This window comes from Triturus cristatus, chromosome 1_1 (genome assembly GCF_964204655.1).
Source record: "Triturus cristatus chromosome 1_1, aTriCri1.1, whole genome shotgun sequence".
NCBI classification, from domain to species: Eukaryota; Metazoa; Chordata; class Amphibia; order Caudata; family Salamandridae; genus Triturus; species Triturus cristatus.
Window position 1 is genome coordinate 756,145,186 of NC_140579.1, and position 13,954 is coordinate 756,159,139.

Sequence of the window (13,954 nt, forward strand, 5' to 3'; positions counted from 1 at the left end):
ATTGTAAGTCCAACTCACATTGGTTTAGTGAGTGCACCAAAAAGGATAAGCCCCCAGCCACCATTGCCCCTAAGGCAACTGTACCCCCTAGTCCAGCTGTAAGTGGGGATTCCCAGCAAAAGGGTGTAGTAGGGTTAACCCTGGGAACTGAGGAGGATTCTGGCCTAGTCAGAATACCTACTCAGGCTGTTCTGATCTGTGATGGGGACCTAGCTTTGTCCTCTACTGTAGGCCCCAGTAACCTGGGCAAGTACAGGCAGACTCCTTTTATCAACCAAAGAATGGCTCAGGCCTACAGGAACACTGGGGCTAGTGTCACAATGGTGACACCTGCCTTTGTGGACCCTGGACAGATCATACTAGGTGGAATTACCTAGTGACCAACGCTGGCAATGCCACTACCTCCCATAGTGTGGCTATTGTTAACTACTCCTGGGGAGGGGTAACTGGCCTCAAGAAAGTTGTTGTTAGGTCAGACCTTCCTGTAGAGTGTTTACTGGGCAATGATCTTGAAACTTCAGTTTGGTCTGAAGTGGAGTATAGGACCCATGCAGAAATGCTGGGGATAGATGCACATGTCCTTGCTGTGACCAGGTCACAGGCCAAAAACTGCACCACTATGGACCAGTCACAACCCAAGAGAAAGAGCAGTAGGGTTAAGGCTGTGCCTTCCCCCCTGCCTCAGGTGGTGGTTCAGCCCTCCCAGGAGGATAATTCGGAGAGCCCTGAAGGAACTGTCCTAGAAGAACTTGAACCTGATCAGGTTGAGTTTCTTGGGACAGGGGGACCTTCAAGGGCAGATCTGAGGCAGGCTCAATTAGACTGCCCCTCTCTTGAACCCCTCAGACAGCTGGCTGCTGCTGAGGCTGCAGGGAATGCTCAAGGTACCCATAGAGTGTATTGGGATGAAGGGCTACTGTATTCAGAGGCTAGAGACCCCAAGCCTGGTGCATCCAGGAGGTTGTTCATACCACTGAAGTTGAGATGCTTCCTTCTTACCTTGGCCCATGATATTCCCCTTGCAGGACACTTAGGCCAGAACAAGACTTAGGACAGGCTTGTCCCTCACTTTCACTGGCCCCATATGTCAGAAGATACCAAGGAGTTTTGTCGCTCCTGTGTCACCTGCCAAGCCAGTGGCAAATCAGGTGGCACCACAAAGGCCCCCCTCATACCACTCCCTGTGGTGGGGTTTCCCTTTGAAAGAGTAGGCATAGATATTGTAGGACCAATGGACCCACAAACAGCATCTGGGCACAGATTCATACTGGTGATAGTGGACCATGCCACCAGGTATCCAGAAGCTATTCCCCTGAGGACCACAACAGCTCCTGTTGTGGCAAGGGCCCTGCTTGGAGTATTCTCCAGAGTGGGCTTTCCAAAGGAGGTCATTTCTGACAGAGGTGCCAACTTCATGTCAGGATACTTGACTGCAATGTGGAAGGAGTGTGGTGTGAACTACAAGTTCACCACACCCTATCACCCACAGTGCAATGGGCTTGTTGGGAGATTCAACAAGACCCTAAAGGGAATGATAAAAGGTTTACCAGACAAGCTTAGGCGAAGATGGGACATCCTTTTACCCTGCCTTCTGTTTGCTTACAGAGAGGTCCCACAAAAGGGGGTTGGCTACAGCCCTTTTGAGCTTTTGTTTGGGCATCCTGTAAGAGGACCCCTATGTTTATTAAGGGAAGGATGGGAGAGACCTCTCAGACAACCCAAACTTGACATAGTGGATTATGTACTTGGTCTCCGCTCCAGGATGGCAGAGTATATGAAGAAGGCTTCTAAAAACCTTGAGGCAAGCCAAGAACTCCAAAAATCTTGGCATGGCCAAAAGGCTGTGCTGACTGTTTACCAGCCAGGGCAGAAAGTGTGGGTGTTGGAGCCAGTGGCCCCAGCAGCACTCCAAGACAAATGGTCTGGACCCCACACTATTGTTGAGAAAAAGGGAGAAGTCACCTACTTGGTGGACCTTGGGACTCCCAGAAGCCCCCACAGGGTGCTTCATGTCAACAGATTGAAGGCATATGTTGACAGGGCAGACATGGGCTTACTCATGGCTACAGATGAGGGGCAGGAGGAAGAGAGTGACCCTCTCCCAGACCTGTTGACTCAGAACCCTGATGATGGCTCAGTTGATGGTGTGGTCTTTTCTGACAGCCTCACTGTCCATCAGCAACAGGACTGCAGACAGGTTCTGCAGTCCTACAGACATATGTTCTCTCTGACCCCAAGTCAGACAAACTGGTGCACCCATGAGGTGGACACTGGTGACAGTCTGCCTGTGAAGAGTAAAATCTACAGGCAACCTGACCATGTCAGGGACTGCATAAAAGTTGAGGTACAAAAGATGTTGGAGCTGGGAGTCATTGAACCTTCAGAGAGCCCTTGGGCTAGTCCTGTAGTCCTTGTGCCAAAGCCTCACACCCAAGATGGTAAGAGAGAGATGAGGTTTTGCGTGGATTACAGAGGTCTCAATGCTGTCACTAGGACAGATGCCCACCCAATACCTAGGGCAGATGAGCTCATTGACAGACTGGCAGCTGTTACGTTTTTGAGCACATTTGACCTGACAGCAGGCTACTGGCAAATCAGACTAGCTGAGAATGCAAAGGCCAAAACTGCTTTCTCGACCCCAGGAGGACATTATCAATTTGTGGTAATGCCCTTTGGTTTGAAGAATGCACCTGCCACTTTCCAAAGGTTGGTGAATCAAGTCCTTACTGGGTTGGATGATTATTGTGCAGCTTATCTTGATGATATTGCTGTCTTTAGCTCCACCTGGGAGGATCACCTGGTCCACCTGAGGAATGTTTTAGAGGCCCTGCAAAAGGCAGGCTTCACTATCAAGGCCCCTAAGTGCCAGATAGGGCAGAGCAAGTTTGTATACCTGGGCCACCTAGTTGGTGGGGGTCAGGTTCAACCACCGGAGAGCAAGATCCAGACCATAAAGGACTGGACTCCTCCAACTACCCAGACTCAGGTCAGAGCTTTCTTGGGCCTGACTGGGTACTACAGAAAGTTTGTTAAGAACTATGGGTCCATTGTGACACCACTTAATGACTTGACCTCCAAGAAAATGCCAAAGAAAGTTCAGTGGACAGTAAGCTGTCAAAGAGCATTTGATGACCTGAAGCAGGCCATGTGCAGTGCACCTATTATGAAAAGTCCAGACTACTCCAAAGAGTTCATTGTCCAGACAGATGCTTCTGAGTTAGGTGTGGGAGCTGTGCTGTCACAACTTAATGTAGATGGTCAAGACCAACCCATTGCTTTTATTAGCAGAAGGTTGACCCCCAGAGAGAAGAATTGGTCAGCTATTGAGAGGGAGGCCTTTGCTGTGGTGTGGGCCTTGAAGAAGCTGAGGCCATACTTGTTTGGCACTCACTTCAAGATTCAGACAGACCATAGGCCCCTCTTGTGGCTAAATCAGATGAAGGGTAAAAATCCCAAACTTCTTAGGTGGTCCATGTGAGAAGTTGGCCTGATGTATGATGTCACTAGTTCTAGTGTACACCTTATATCAGTCCAAACAACCCTTATGGTGATTGGTTGTAAAGTCAACCTTATAGACCAGCTATCCTAGTGGTAGCATGGACAAGAGCAGTCTTAGGCTGAACTCTGAAACGCATGTGAAGCCAGCTGTTATACCATATATAATCCCTTGAATACCAAATGAAAGGACACCACAACAGATATATATATAAAATAAAGTGTATTTATTCTAGTCAAACCCTCAATACTCTTTATGAGATTCGAGGTAAGTACAACACAGTCTTATTCAAGCATACATTAAGTCACACAGGTAAGTAATACAGTTAGGCCCTAGGGGCCACGCAAACCATATACTAAAGAAGTGGTATAAGGACCACTGTCACGGAAATAGGGAATTGTTGGGGCTACACTACACTACCCAAGGTTAGGAAGTGGGAGGCCCACGGGATTCAGGTGCAGAGTGGAAACACTCACGCGTAATGCGTATAATCGATAGAAATAGTACAGTTCTGAAATAAGCAGTTTTAGGACACTTTTGGTATAGCTAGAAAATCGAGACTCGGAAACTAGACCCTAGGATAGTCAATACCCTTGTGAGCACCGAAGTACCCAAGTTACCTAGCCCACGGGCTGCGGGTGCATAGGTGTGAACTTGCGTCGGGTTTCGTCGTGGACTTGTATGGATGCCTGAAGGAAAGTTGCTGACAGGCAGTCAGTGAAGAGTGTCCGGTGGATCCCAAGGCCGGGATCAAGAAGGAAGGATACCTGCAAGCAGAAGGGACAGAGTCAGGGTCACTAGCAAGTGACCACGTGGAACCAGGAAGGAACCAGGCGATGTCGGGAGATTGCAGGTGAAGAGGTGAAGCTTGTCGCAGCAGCCACGGGTACTAGGAGACGTCGAGGACGACCAGGACCAGGAGGCGAGCTGTCCCACGAAGGCTCTTGCTGTCGGCGGCGTCGAAGTCGAACTAGGACTCACCAAGCCTTGGCAAGCGGAACCCACGAAGAATGGAGGACTTGCTTCTGGTGCAGACCAGGAAGGTCTGGGGCGCTTCTCTTTTGCAGAGGAGCAGGAGCCAATCTGGAGGAGCCAAACCAGCAGTGGAAATTCAAAGGTGTGTCGTCGCAAAGGCCACTAGCCAACGAGCAAGCAACCGGACAGACGCGGCAAGCAGGAAAATGCAGAAGGGCCCCACGCAGGACTCGTGGAGTGTGGGGGGCTGATCTTCATTTCAGATGGTGCTTGGGGTTGGGGCTTCTCAATCCCCGGTGCACAACTTCGAGGGTGCCTCAGAAGCTGCGCTGGAAGATACTCGCCACATTTCCCAGTTAGCCGGTCCCACGTCTCTCGTCGCCTCCACGGATCTCAGCTCGGCTGTGGATGTGGATCAGGGTCGGAGAAGTCTGGAAGTCAAGGCTCTGGTCGGGCTCTGCAGTCGGTCCCTCGTAGGACTTCAGCAAAGCAAAGGGTAAGTCTCTTGATGGTGTCTGTTTGCACAGTGTAGCCACTCCTTGGCCACAAGGGAGATTCTTCAGTCTTCTTCTTTCGTCGAATGTCGAAGGTCCAGAGTTTCTGTTCAAGTTGCAGGTTCAGGATAATCTAATCTCCTGGGGCCCAGCTACCACTCTTATACTAATCTGGGGGGCTGGGTTGCCTGCTAGGTCACGCCTTATGGTTGGGACCTGGGAGGGGGGGGTGGTTACACCCCCTTCCCTTTGTCCAGTTTCGTGCCAGGTCTGGGGCTGGTGTGCCCCAGCTCCGGTTTGAACTGGACTATGCCTCGGACACCTTGTGTGCCCCAGGCAGTGTCTCGTTTCTTTCATCCCTCCCTGCCCCAATACACTAAGGCCTGTCTGGGGTGGTGCTCGCACCTCCCAAGGCAGGAAACCTATTGTCCAAGCCTCCCGTGCCGGGATCACTCCCAGCAGCAGGAGGTCAGACTTGTGTCGAGGCAGCAGCATCCATTTTGTGATGCTGGGGCTCTGGTTAACTTTAACCGGGTAAGTAGGTTTCAACATGTCTTCTCCCTCTAGAAGGGAGGGATAATATCCTCATCCCAGAAATGGGATGGGGGTATTATTCCAAAGTGTTAGACACCTTACACGACATGCTTTGATAAAGCCAAACCATAGTTACCATAACCGTTTAAGATTATAAGGCACTTTAAGAGTATATGGTAGGCTATATCATAGAACAGCTATAAGGACATGGTTCCGAAAGCTGCAGACAGGCTCAGCTCATGCTAGAGCACCATCTCACATGTTACCAAGCACTCTGCCTCCAGGATTGTTAAGGCCTGCCATAGGAGTGGCTGATAGGTACACATGTGTCTATATATAAGATAGGTATAGGAATACTACACCTAAGCAAGGGGTGATTACACGACCTTGCCCCAGCTGAGTGATCAGCCAGTTGTGTCATAATGGAAGGCCAGGCCAGGGGTGGCATAATACATGCTGCAGCCCCTGGTAGGCCTAGGGTACACCCATGCCCTGGGTACCTAAGGTACACTGTACAGGGTCCAATAAGGTGATCCTATCCAAATGGGTTATGCACCTAAAGTGCATAGTATTAATTTAGAGAGAGAACAGCAGGGCTGTGGGTCTGATTAGCAGGCCCACAGCCACATCTAAGTCGAAAACCAGTAAAGCAAAAGCAAAAAAGTGGGGGTGAACATAGTAAGCAGACCCTACTCTCCTACAAGACTTGCCCTCCAATGGATCCTCGTTAAAGGATTTAAAGTGTACCCATTCCAATTACAGGGCCTCGAAAGAGTCCTGTATTGTTATTTTTCATCACTACCTCCCCGAGTCGGGAGTGGGTAATTTGCGCGCCTGCTGCCTTCCTTGGATGTGGTAGCCGTTTCTCAGGCTCCCTCTCCGGAATCGAACCCTGATTCCCCGTTACCCGTGGTCACCATGGTAGGCACAGAAAGTACCATCGAAAGTTGATAGGGCAGACATCCGAATGTATCGTCGCCGTCACGGGGACGTGCGATCGGCCCGAGGTTATCTAGAGTCACCAAAGCGGCCGGGCGAGCCCGGATTGGTCTTGGTCTGATAAATGCACGCATCCCGGGAGGTCAGCGCTCGTCGGCATGTATTAGCTCTAGAATTACCACAGTTATCCAAGTAACAGATGGAGCGATCAAAGGAACCATAACTGGTTTAATGAGCCATTCGCAGTTTCACTGTACCGGCCGTGTGTACTTACACGTGCATGGCTTAATCTTTGAGACAAGCATATGCTACTGGCAGGATCAACCAGGTAGCGGCACCTGCTGACAGGGTTCGGGGGGGCCGCGTGCCCATCTCCCCGACCGGACTACCTTCGCGCACACCCTTCCCTCTCGGGAGCCTGCTGGGGGGAAAGGAGCCCACGCGCCTGGGCGGGAGGGCTCGCCGGAGGGGTGAAGAGAGAGGTGGCAGGTCGCATGGGCACCGGCAGGCCCAGCCGTCTCCCCCGGGAGGGAGAGGTGGGCCGAGGCGCAGCCTGAGCGAGACGCAGGGGTGCCGGGGCCTGGCGGCGGCGGCACCCCTCGGAATGGTCGTTCCGAGCTGCTGCGGAAATGTGCTGGGCGGAGAGGGGTGACGGCGTGGCGCACGGGGCCTGGTACGGACCTGCTGGGCAGCAGTGTCCGAGGGCCTGGCACCACCCGACCCCTTCCGCTCGGGGTCAGACCACTGAGGGGCACGAGCTGCCGGGGCCACTCGGCCTTCGCTCTGCTGGGTAGGGTGAAGGGCCTCCCGCCAGGAGGCAGGCCCTCGAGTCGGCCGGTCCATGCGGGGAGGAAGCTAATCGCTAGAAACACCAGCCGAGGCTGGCCAAGCAGTCCATCCCTAAACGGACCGAGAGTGCCCAATCGATCAGAATACGGCCGGGGCATCCCCTCTGCAGGCCACCCTGCGCAGGGGGGATGGCGGCTTCAGATCCCTGCCTGCTCCCGGGGTGAGTGGGCTCAAAGGGAGGGCCCATCGACAGAGGCCGGGAGGAAGGCGTGCACCCGGGCCCCCGGGTGCCCCCAGCGGGCGGGCCCAGGCGCTGCCTTCCCTGTCTCGCAGTCGCAGGACCTCACGGAGGTCTGACCCAGCAAACCCGGAGAAAAAAGGACCATCGGGAAAGGGCTGAGAGGCAGGTGCGTACCCGGGCCCCTGGGGGCCCCGGCGGGTGGGCCCGGGCGTTGCCTTCCCCGTCTCGCGATCGCTGGACCTGACGGAGGTCTGACCCAGCAAACCCAGCGAAATAAGGACCATCGGGAAGGGGCTGAGAGGCAGGAGCATACCCGGGCCACTGGGGGCCCCGGCGGGCGGGCCCCGGGTCTGCCTTCCCCCGTCTCGGGATCGCCGGACCTCCCGGAGGTCTGACCCAGCAAACCTGGCGAAGATAGGACCATCAGGAAGGGGCTGAGAGGCAGGAGCGTACCCGGGCCCCTGGGGGCCCCGGCGGGTGGGCCCCGGGTCTGCCCTCCCCCGTCTCGGGATCGCCGGATGTCACGGAGCTCTGACCCAGCAAACTCTGAGAAAAAGGACCATCGGGAAGGGGGCTGAGAGGCAGGTGTGCGTACCCGGGCCCCTGGGGGCCTCGCTTTGGGCGGGCCCGGGTGCTGCCTTTCCCTGTCTCGGGATCCATGGACATCACGGGGGTCTGCCCCAGAAAACTCGGAGAGAAAGGACCATCGGGAAGGGGCTGAGTGGCAGGAGCGTACCCGGTCCCCTGGGGGCCCCGGCTGGCGGGCTCCGGGTCTGCCTTCCCCTGATTCAGAATCGCCAAACCACTCGGAGGTCTGACTGACCCTCTCCCTAGTAATCCCGAGGAAAATTAGCCCCCTTTCTTGTAATCCGTGCGCACGAGGTGACAGAGGGGACCCAAAGCGCGAATGTACCCGACCTCCTGGAGCCCTCGTGGCAGGACCCAGGACGGAGCCCGGGGTGGGGAGTCCGCCCTCCCCGGGGCCCCCAGGGGCCAGGCTGGAGCTCCTAAACCCAATCCAGCGAGAGAAGGCTCCCCGGCCACAACGGAACCCCGTCCCGGGCCTTTGGCAGTGCTGCAGGCCGGGGGACAGGGCCTGGGACTGGAGACACCGACCCGGGGCCCGACCGGGCCCCTGGACCCAGCCGGGGCTCCCAGGCCTGGAAGCACAGGGGGAGCCTCTCCGGGCCCTCCGGACCCCGCCCCGGCCACCCTACCATGCGGCAGGACCCAGGACGGAGTCCGGGGTGGGGAGGCCGCCCTCCCCGGGGCCCCCAGGGGCCCGGCCGGAGCTCCTGAATCCAGACGAGCAAAGGGAGGCTCCCCGGCCACAAAGGAAGCCCGTCCAGGGCCTTTGGGAGTGCCGCAGGCCGGGGGACAGGGCCCGGGGCCCGACTGGGCCCCTGGTCCCAGCCGGGGCTCCCGGGCCTGGAGGCGCAGGGGGAGACTCCCCGAGCCCTCCGGACCCCACCCCGGGCACCCTGCGACGCGGCAGGAACCAAGACGGAGCCCGGGGTGGGGAGGCCGCCCTCCCCGGGGGCCCCCAGGGGCCCGGCCGGAGCTCCTGAACCCAATCCAGCGAGAGAATGCTCCCCGGCCACAACGGAACCCCGTCCCAGGCCTTTGGCAGTGCCGTAGGCCGGGGGACGGAGCCTGGAGATGGAGCCGACCGGGCCCCTGGACCCAGCCGGGGCTCCCAGGCCCGGAGTCACTGGGGGAGCTTCCCCGGGCCCTCCGGACCCCACCCCAGGCACCCTGCCACGCGGCAGGACCCAGGACGGAGCCCAGGGTGGGGAGGCCGCCCTCCCCGGGGCCCCCAGGGGCCCGGTAGTAGCTCCTGAACCCGATCCAGCGAGGGGAGGCTCCCCGGCCACAACGGAATCCCGTCCCAGGCCTTTTGCAGTGCCGCAGGCCGGGGGATGGGGCCCGGGGCCGGAGACCCTGACCCAGGGACCGACTGGGCCCCTGGACCCATCTGGAGCTCACGGGCCCGGAGGCGCAGGGAGAGCCTCCCCGGGCCCTCCGGACCACGCCACAGGCACCCTGCCACGCGGCAGGACCCAGGACGGAGCCCAGGGTGGGGAGGCCGCCCTCCCCGGGGCCCCCAGCGGCCCGGCCGGAGCTCCTGAACCCAAACCAGTGAGGGGAGGCTCCCCGGCCACAAAAGAAGCCCGTCCCGGGCCTTTGGCAGTGCCGTGGGGTGGGGGGCCGCGGCCGGAGACCCCGACCAGGAGCCCGGCCCCTGGACCCAGCCGAGGCTCCCAGGACCGCAGGCGCAGAGGAAGACTCCCCTGGCCCTCCTGACCCCGTCCCGGGCACCCTGCCACGCGGCAGGTCCAGGGACAGACCCAGGGCTGGGGCGGCATCCAGGCCCATCCAGCTGCCGGCTGAGGACTGAGAGGGGTCCCAGAGTACCCTGTCCCTAGTAATCCGTAGGAAGGCTACCCCCCTTTCTTGTAACCCGCGCGCTCCGGGTGACGGAGGAGACCCAAGGGGTGAACGCACCCGGCCTCCTGGAGCCCTGGCTGGGATCCTGGAGGCGAATGGACCCTCATCGGGACTTCCAGGCCTGGCTCGGCAATCTGGTCACCCCATTGGAAAGCCTTGCGCGCGACCAGATGGCCGAGGGGAAAGGAGCGACCAGATGGCCGGCACCTGAAGACACCCGTCTGCCATAGCGTTAGGGCTCCCGCCTGCCCACCCACCCACCCACCCGCCAAGGGCTCGGGGGGACTCTGCTTCCCGGGGTGGGCTGGGGGGGACCCCCGCTGGGCCTCAGGCATGAGGAGGACCACCGGAGCTCTCGGGGCCCGGGGGCCCAGGCGCCCGGGGGAGGACTGCCCGGGACCCGTGGAGCCCGTCCCTGGGCACTTTGCGACGCCGCGGGCCGGTGGAGGGAAGCCCCAGAGGCCTGGGAGGATGTTGCCCGAGCGTAGCCCATCTGGTCCCCGGCAAGGAACTGCCAGCCCCGGAGGGGTGTTCCGGCATACCCTGCCCCTACTAATCCGGAGGAAGGCTACCGTCCTTTCTTGTAACCCGCGCGCTCCGGGTGACGGAGGGGACCCTAGGCGCGGACGCGCCCGATCTCCTGGAGCCCTGGCTGGAATCCGGGAGGTGAATGGACCCTCATCGGGACTTCCAGGCCGGCCCGGCCATCTGGTCGCCCCATTGGAAAGCATTGCGTGCGACCAGATGGCCGAGGGGAAAGGAGCGACCGGATGGCCGGCACCTGAAAGGACTCCCGTCTGCCCGAGCCATAGCGGTAGGGCTCCCACCTGCCCACCCACCCGCCAAAGGCTTGGGGAGACTCTGCTTCCCGGGGTGGGCTCGGGGGACCCCGGCTGGGCCTCAGGCACGGGGAGGACCACCGGGGCTTTCGGGGCCTGGGGGCCCAAGCGCTCCGGGGAGGACTGCCGGGGACTCGTGGAGCCCGTTCCTGGGCACTTTGCCACGCCGCAGGCCGGTGGAGGGAAGCCCCGGAGGCCTGGGAGGATGTTGCCCGGGCGTAGCCCATCTGGTCCCCGGCAAGGAACTGCCGGCCCCGGAGGGGTGTTCCGGCATAACCTGTCCCTACTAATACGGAGGAAGGCTACCGTCCTTTCTTGTAACCCGCGCGCTCCGGGTGACGGAGGGGACCCTAGGCGCGGACGCGCCCGACCTCCTGGAGCCCTGGCTGGGATCCGGGAGGTGAATGGACCCTCATCGGGACTTCCAGGCCAGCCCGGCCATATGGTAAACCCATTGGAAAGCATTGCGCGCGACCAGATGGCCGAGGGGAGAGGTGCAACCAGATGGCCGGGACTGAAAGGACTCCCATCTGTCCAACCCGAGCCTTCGCGCTAGGGTTCCCGCCTGCCCACGCAGGGCTCCATGGCTGCAGGGCTCTGGGGCTCCAGGGCTGCAGGGCTCCGGGGCTGCAGGGCTGCAGGGCTCCGGACCTGCAGGGCTCCTGGGCTGCAGGGCTCCGGGGCTACAGGGCTCCGGGGCTGCAGGGCTCCGGGGCTGCAGGGCTCCGGGGCTGCAGGGCTCCGGGCCTGCAGGGCTCCAGGCTGCAGGGCTCCGGGGCTGCAGGGCTCCAGGGCTGCAGGGCTCCAGGGCTGCAGGGCTGCAGGGCTCCAGGCTGCAGGGCTCCGGGACTGCAGGGCTCCAGGGCTGCAGGGCTCCAGGGCTGCAGTACTCCGGGGCTGCAGGGCCTCCAGGGCTGCAGGGCTCCGGGCCTGCAGGGCTCCAGGGCTGCAGGGCTCCAGGGCTGCAGGGCTCTTGGGCTGCAGGGCTCTTGGGCTGCAGGGCTCTTGGGCTGCACGGCTCCGGGGCTGCAGGGCTCCGGGCCTGCATGGCTGCAGGGCTCCGGGGCTGCAGGGCTGCAGGGCTCCGGGGCTGCAGGGCTGCAGGGCTCCAGGGCCGCAGGGCTCCAGGGCAGCAGGGCTCCGGGGCTGCAGGGCTCCAGGGCTTCAGGGCTGCAGGCCTCGGGGGGGGCTCGTAGACCCCACGCTGGGCCTCAGGCATGGGAGGCCCGGCAGATCTCCCGGGGCCCAGACGCCCGGGGGACCCATGGAGCCCGTCCCGGGCACTTTGCCTCGCCGCGGGCTGGAGGAGGGAGCACCGGACGCCCCGGGAAGTGTCGTCCGGGCTTGGCCCATCTGGTCCCCGCCTGAGAACCGCCATCCCCAGGAGGGGTGTCCCGGCATACCCTGCCCCTACTAATCTGGAGGAAGGCTACCCACCTTTCTTGTAACCCTCGCGCTCCGAGTGACGGGGAGGATCCTAGGCACGGATGCGCCCGACCTCCTGGAGCCCTGACTGGGATCCGGCAGTCAAATGAGCCCTCATCGGCACTTCCAGGCTGGCCCGGCCATCTGGTCTCCCCATTGGAAAGCATTGAGTGCGACCAAATGGCCGAGGGAAAGGTGCGACCAGATGGCCGGGACCGAAAGGACTCCCAGCTGCCCACACCGAGCCATAGCGGTAGGGCTCCGAGACTCTGCACCAGGGTCTCTTGTCCCGGGCAGATGGACACTTGGCAGGCCGCTGGACGTGGGATCCCAGGCCCTGACCAAAAATCAGGAGGCCCGGGGCCGGTCCCTTCTTCTCAATTGCAGCCAGGCCGGGGAGGTCGGAGAGCTTGCCCAAGTACGAGGGACCCCAGTCCCGGGCACACGGTCCCTCAGGTTGTGCGCTTGTTTTCCACAATTTGTTTCAAAATTCCGCGAAGTAGCATTGCGAAAATTCCGCCCAGCCCTAGCTGCCAAACTCCTACTTAAGCAAGGAAAAGACTTAGCCAGCCACACACCCACCTGGCCCGGTCTCTGCTTCTGATCCCAGCCAGGTCTGGGGAGCCTCCCTTGGCCCGATGGACCCCGTCACGGGCACCCGGACCCTCACCAGGCCGCAGGACGGGTGCTCCCGCACCACATGGTCGTATAGGGGTGGGTGGAAAATTCCGCTCCGCCAGCGTAGCAGATAAAGCCAGCCACCCCTGCTCACCGGCCCGGTCCCTCCTTCTGAAAGCAGCCAGGCCGGGGAGAGCCTCCCCGGGCCCCGGTGGACCCCTGTCTCCAGCACCCGGACCCTCGGCTGGCTTGCAGGACGGGGGGCTCCCGCACCCGGGGGCCTGCCGGACGGAGCACGAGCCCCGGGCCCGGTCCCAGCTTCAGAACCCTTGCCAGGCCGGGGAGAGCCTCCCTGGGCTTGGGTGGACACCCTTTCCCCGGCACATGGACCCTCAGCTGGCTTGCAGGACGGGGGGCTCCCGCACCCCGGGGCCTGCCGGACGGAGCACAAGCCCCAGGCCCGGTCCTAGCTTCCGAACCCTAGCCAGGCTGGGGAGAGCCTCCCCGGGGCCCCGGTGGACACCCTTCCCCAGCGCCCGTACCCTCGGCTGGCTTGCAGGACGGGGGGCTCCCGCACTATGGGACACTGCGACGGAGCACAAGCCCCGGGTCCCGGCCCAGCTTCCGAACCGTAGCCAGGCCAGGGAGAGCCACCCCGGGCCCCAGTGGACACCCTTCCCCAGCACCCGGACCCTCGGCTGGCTTGCAGGACGGGGGGCTCCCGCACCCCGGGGCCTGCCGGACGGAGCACGAGCCACAGGCCCGGTCCCAGCTTCCGAACCCTAGCCAGGCCGGGGAGAGCCTCCCCGGGCCCCGGTGGACACCCTTCCCCAGTGCCTGGACCCTCGGCTGGCTTGCAGGACGGGGGGCTCCCGCACCATGGGACACTGTGACGGAGCACAAGCCCCGGGTCCGGGCCCAGCTTCCGAACCCTAGCCAGGCTGGGGAGAGCCTCCCCGGGCCCCGGTGGACACCCTTCCCCAGCGCCCGGACCCTCGGCTGGCTTGCTGGACGGGGGGCTCCCGCACCCCGGGGCCTGCCGGACGGAGCACGAGCCCCAGGCCGGTCCCAGCTTCAGAACCCTAGCCAGGCTGGGGAGAGCCTCCCCGGGCCCCGGTGGACACTCTTCCCCAGCGCCTGGCCCCTCGGCTGGCTT